This window comes from Leucoraja erinacea, chromosome 2 (genome assembly GCF_028641065.1).
Source record: "Leucoraja erinacea ecotype New England chromosome 2, Leri_hhj_1, whole genome shotgun sequence".
Classification (NCBI taxonomy): Eukaryota; Metazoa; Chordata; class Chondrichthyes; order Rajiformes; family Rajidae; genus Leucoraja; species Leucoraja erinaceus.
The window spans coordinates 108,054,716-108,060,715 of NC_073378.1; the positions used below are offsets into that span (position 1 = coordinate 108,054,716).

General features: G+C 44.1%; 1 protein-coding gene across 3 annotated transcripts in view; it reads right to left on the bottom strand.

Annotated features, from left to right (window-relative positions):
• Positions 1 to 5,779, bottom strand: part of poc1bl (POC1 centriolar protein homolog B (Chlamydomonas), like) — a 40,328-nt gene extending 34,549 nt beyond the window's left edge. The window contains exons 1-2 of one of the 3 annotated variants that reach the window (XM_055662852.1): positions 5,543 to 5,779; positions 3,752 to 3,923 (exon numbers count right to left, since the gene is read on the bottom strand). The gene's annotated coding sequence lies outside the window, so the exon portion shown is untranslated. Of the gene's footprint in view, positions 1 to 3,751; positions 4,132 to 5,542 lie in introns of those variants that run through there. The other 2 variants (XM_055662859.1, XM_055662842.1) reach the window with 2 other exon arrangements.
• Positions 5,780 to 6,000: the final 221 nt, after the last annotated feature.

A 6,000-nucleotide genomic window follows, 5' to 3' on the forward strand; every position in this document is an offset into this window, starting at 1 on the left:
ACCCCTTCCGAAGTCCACAATCAGTTCCTTGGTTTTGCTGGTGTTGAGAGCCAAGTTATTGTGCTGGCACATTTGGTCAATCGATCGATCTCACTTCTATACTCTGACTCGTCCCCATCAGTGATACATCCCACAACAGTGGTTTTGTCAGCGAACTTGATGATGGAGTTCGCACTATGTCCGGCTACGCAGTCATGAGTATAGAGCGAGTACAGGAGGGGGCTGAGCACACAGCCTTCAGCACGCAGTCTTGCTGCTATCATTTTTTGAGGTACAGTATGACTTTTTATATCCTTGCATTAAGCAGCAAGATGAAACAGGAAGTCAGACTTATTTTTTAAAAATCCGTATTTTACAAAGCAAATCCTTCATCCGTAATCTAATCGCATTACCGTACAAAATACGGAAAATCCATACTTGGCAGCTCTAAAAGATCCAGAACTTTTTTTACAAAATTCAGCAGCATATACAAACTAACCTTTTGCAGGTTTACTAATGTCAACTTCCTGACCAAGGACATCACGATTCTTCTCTGCATATTATAGCACTGGAGGGTTGTCGCCAGAGTACAGCATTGTACTCTGGATCATGCTAAATGGGCAGTACGATTCAAATATATTTAGAAACTTAAGTTTTGAGCGCATATAAGAGGTGTTCAGCAAAATTCATTGGAAAGCACTCAAAATCTATAAAAAATAAAACAATGACGAGTCATGAATATAAAAGATGAAAACACTGGGAAACATTTGATAATATTCAATAAGTGAATTCAATGTTGAACTAAATAACCTAATATTTGCTTGGGTCCCTTACTTGTCATTGAACAAATTATGTATACAAAGGATTGTCACAACTATGCTCTCTGCAAACAGGCTGCAAGAGGAGACCAACATTAGAAAAAAAACTGAAGAAACAAAAACAGAAAATGCAGGAAAGAAAATTGTGCAACTAAAACTAACATCTTTTTTTTTAAAAATCCCAGTATTTTACAAAGAATCAAATCCTGCAACCCGTAACCTAATCGCTCTTTCCGTACCAAAGTTTCCAAAATCCTACTTTTGCTCTAAAAGATCAGAGAACAGTTTTACAAAAAGCAGCACTATATACCTAAAACCTTTTGCAGGTTTACTAATGTCAAGATCAGCGAGACCTGGACATCATGATTCACCTCTCATTGATTAGGCATGCAGGTGCAGCAGGCAGTAAAGTCGCGAAGGTAGTTACATTGCAAAAGGTTTGAGTATGGATCATGAGGTTCTACTGCAGTTGTACGGGTCTTGGTGAGACCACACCTTTAGAATTGCGTACAGTTTTGAGCCAAATCTGAGGAGGACATTATTGCCATAGAGGGAGTGCAGAGACGGTTCACCAGACTGATTCCTGGGATGTCAGGACTGTCTTATGAAGAAAAACTGGATAGGCTTGGTTTATACTCTCTAGAATTTAGGAGATTGAGAGGGGATCTTATAGATACTTACAAAATTCTTACTTGTCATTGAACAGGCTATGTGCAGGAAAGATTGTTCCCGATGTTAGGGAAGCAACCAGGACAAGGGGTCACCAGCTTAAGAAAAAAAAACTGAAATCCTTTAAACCGAAACGAGAAGAAAATTTTTCACACAGAGAGTGGTGAATCTCTGGAACTCTCTGCCACAGAGGGTAGAAGGGCCACTTCATGGGCTAATTTAAGAGGGAGTTAGATTCCCTTGTGGCCTAAGGGGATCAAAGAGAAGGCAGGTACGGGATACTGAGTTGGATGATCAGCATGATCATATTGAATGGCGGTGCAGGCTCGAAGGGCCGAATGGCTTACTCCTGCACCTAATTTCTATGTTTCTATGTTTCTATAGATTTTTAGAAGCAGGAGAATATTAACCATCAAGTCCATGCTTCCATTTTCACATCCATGCATTGATCATATATTGATCCATATATTGATGGAATTGGTGGGATTTTGAATTTGAGGACATTTCATGTGGCACCTGATAATTTGCAATAATCCAGTTGTTTTGTGGCCACTGTTAGTGAGATGAGATTACATAAATATTATTTCCACAGCTGGTATTTGAACCTATGTTTCCAGATCACATATCTGGATGCTAATCCAGTATTTTAACCTTGATGTTGATGTAAATCATTTAATTAGCAGGAATAATATATACAACAGCAAATAAAAAAATCCATGATTTGCTAAATTATAATTTATGGATCTGCAAAATCAAAACTTTAAAAAAAGTTCTAACGAGTTGGAAAAGGAAAGAAATTTGTCATGAACTTATTTAAAACTAACATATTTTCCAGGTTTCTCCTCCCTACTTTAATCAGTACGAGGAGGGACCCGACCCAGAATGTCCCTCCACAGATGCTGCCTGACATTATGAGTTCCTCCAGCACTTTGTTTTGTGCAATGTATATTTTACCTGTGACTACACAACTGTATTCATTTGAATGAACAAAGTACAATTTTCTCATGCCATTGTGTTCCTACCATTATGAATGCTACATTTTGAATTCCCGTTATTACCAGTAAATATTGAGCAAAGTTTACAAATAAAACTCACTTCTACTATGGTGGAAAATACTTTGCATATTACACAAATGTAAATGTTTGCATTAGGCCTTTGAGCCTCAAAAATAAACCTGCGGATCACATGCCATTCTCCTTGCAACTGCTTCCATCAAACAATTTTTAATGTTACATATCCAATCCCAGAAATTTGAATGCACAATAAACTTGTCACAGCTAATTCCAAGCCTTCCGCTCCCAAAGCAGAATTATTGCTCCAGGATGAATTCAACACTTGCTCCAACCTGAATCACTGCAGATGACAGGCAGATCATAAACACTCAAGTCTACACTAGTGATCTTAACAAACTTTTGCTTAGCATTCAAGTTACTTTTGAACTTCCTTGCTAAACTCCAAATTTATTTATCGATTGAAAAATGCACTTGTCAATCCTATACACAAAACAAAAGCTGCACAATGTGAGATTGCAACGTTTCTTAAAGAAGTCAAATTTTAATCCCTCCTTCATGGTTTCAGTCATGTTTTTGCCATCCAAATTAGGAACAACTGGCATAGGAAGGAACTGCAGATGTTAGTTTATACTGATGATTGACACAAAATGCTGGAGTAACTCAGCAAGTCGGGCAGCATCTCTGGAGAAAAGAAATAGGAGTCTGAGAAGTCTACCATTCCTTTTCTCCAGAGATACTGCCTGACCTGCTGAGTTTACTCCAGCATTTTGTATCAATCATCAGTATAAACCAACATCTGCAGTTTCTTCCTACACACCTATGCATACTCTGAATAGATGGTGTTGTTTTCCATTTTTGCAGAGCTTAGAATGATAATAGAGCAAAAAGAAATATGACAAATGAACATGCATTAAGGAAGTTGGGGGACACAGGATAAAGGCTGACTTAAAACTGTTTCAGCAAATAAGAGGAAATGGGTTTAAGGAGAGTTGAATATACAATGGTTGGGTTGGTAGAACAATGATTGAAAAATGCAGAATATGAACAATTTTATACCCCAGAGGTACCGAGTCTGAGAAGAGAATTGTGACAAGGTGGTCACTGAGTTTATAAACTTCCATTAGCTGTTGAGTCTGGAACAAGATGTAAAATTCTCTTCTTTTTTTTAAAAATCAACTCAATTCTTAACCCATCTGCTGTGCATTTCTAGTTTATGACAAACAAGACACGTGCCAATCCCACATCAAAGAACAAAACACAGTTTGGTCTTACTTCAACAACATGCAGAAGAAACTTTCCAACGAGTTGGTGGATCAGTATATCCGTGTGGGTACGGGCCCCGCACTTCATTCTGACCAGCAGGAAATAAAGCAAACTTTGGTGACAAATCCTCAGTTGTGAATCCAAATCCTCAGTCCCTCTAGGATACTTGTTGCAACAGACCCTGCAGACGGTGAAGAAAGATAGACGGCTGCCCCTCAGTACAGCAACATCAAGAACGACATCGAATTGCTGGCAGCTGATTTACATTCTCTGGCTGGCTCCAGTGTCACCCTTTGCTGATGGCGACATTGGAAGGGAGCAGCTTTCTGCCGGGGCAGCAGAGGCAGGGACAGTGGCCGCCCGCTGGAGTAGAGTTGTCCGAGCAATGCCACTCTCCTGGCGACTGGCGACTGCTCCGCGGAAGCTGCCACGCCTTCCACCCTGGAACTGTGTGAAGTGGGAAGTGGCTGTAAAAGGACAGTGCCGGTGGGGGTGGGGGAGCAGAGAGAGTTCCTGTCCACAGCGTGTGGGGAGTGTGGTCCGAGTCAGCACCAACACCAAAGATCATAGATCATATGATCTTTGGTCAGCACGGCCTGGGCTGCACAAAGTCACAAACTTGGCTGGGCCGCTAGGGGTAAAGTTGCGGGGAGGGCAGGAGAGGGTCGGGGATCAGTCCAGCGACTCACTCACTCACTCAGCGCTGCCGCGGAGCTCGGAGCCACCACCACATTGTGGCCGGGGAGGGAGGGAGGGAGGGAAGGAGCTCGGGTGGCTGCGGCTGCGGCTGCGAGCGGCCGCCGGGACCGCTCAGGGGAACCGGCCGCCACCTAAGCGCCTTCTGCCGGCCGGCCCCGGCCCGCCAGCCGGTCACTGTGTGTGTCCTTCGGCACAGGCGCAACCGGTGGGGGTGGGGGTTGGCGGGCAGCTACTGAGCGGGAGGTTGGCTGCTCCTTCCCGGGCTCTCACTCTCACTCACTCTCCCCCCGTTCTGTGGTTTCCCTGGGCCAGGAAGTCCCTGTCCCTCACACATGAACCGCACAGCGCATTGTGGGACAGGCGAAGATGGAGGCTCCCCCCCGGACCTGCTAAGTTTTGTTTAACAGACAGAGAGAGAGATGGTGCTGACTAGTGAAGGGTAAAGCCGACGTTTGTTGGCCATTTGACTATGTCCTCGGAAGATGCTGGGAGTAGGTTTCTTAAACTGCTTCAGTCCAAGCAAAGCTTGTGTTAAATGGACAATTCTGATCACTGTTGCGGGGATGGGGTTATATTAGGTTACACAGAAAAGCTGGAGAAACTCAGCGGGTGCAGCAGCATCTATGGAGCGAAGGAAATAGGCAACGTTTCGGGCCGAAACCCTTCTTCAGACTGCCCCCATGGGATTATATTATGTGCCCGGGTGAGGACGGTGTGTGACTGTTCTCACAGCATTGCAGATGGAAGTGATACACACCAGGCCAGGTAAGCAGCCTGGGTCCTGGCTTCAAAGAAGCCGATGTTAAAATGTTAAAACGATCGGAGGGTCGGGGAGGTGTTCCACAGCAGCACCTGGGGCAATAGTCAGCGGGTTCCCGCATTGGTGATCACTTTCCTTTGCGCCCATCGAATGCAGACTTGGAAATCTCACAACGCAGACCTCGTCACCCTCCCCCCTCATGTACCTCAGTATTCCTTAATATTAGACTAAATCGCAACGCACCTAAATTACTTTTAAGTTTGTTTTATAGTGTTAATAAACGTCGTTTACTTTAAGGTTATAATCTTCTTTATTTCCACAGTACTATTCCCCTAGCTCACCTGATCACGGCATGATTATGAAGCAGTTGAGACAAATTGCTGCGATCCTACTCTGTATCATGGTATTTGAAAGTGCATCAACCACCAGCGCTTCAACTCGTTGTGTTCAAGAAGGAACTGCAGATGCTGGAAGATCGAAGGTACACAAAATTGCTGGAGAAACTCAGCGGGTGCAGCAGTATCTATGGAGCGAAGGAAATAGGCAACGTTTCGGGCTGAAGCCCTTCTACAGACTGACGGGGGGTGGGGGGGGAGAAGGAAGGAAAAGGGGAGGAGGAGGAGGAGCCCGAGGGTGGGAGGAGACAGCTAGAGGGTTAAGGAATGGGAGGAGACAGCAAGGGCTAGCAAAATTGGGAGAATTCAATGTTAATGCCATCCGGACGCGAGGTCCCCAGGCGGAATATGAGGTGCTGTTCCTCCAATTTCCGCTGTTGCTCACTCTGGCAATGGAGGAGACC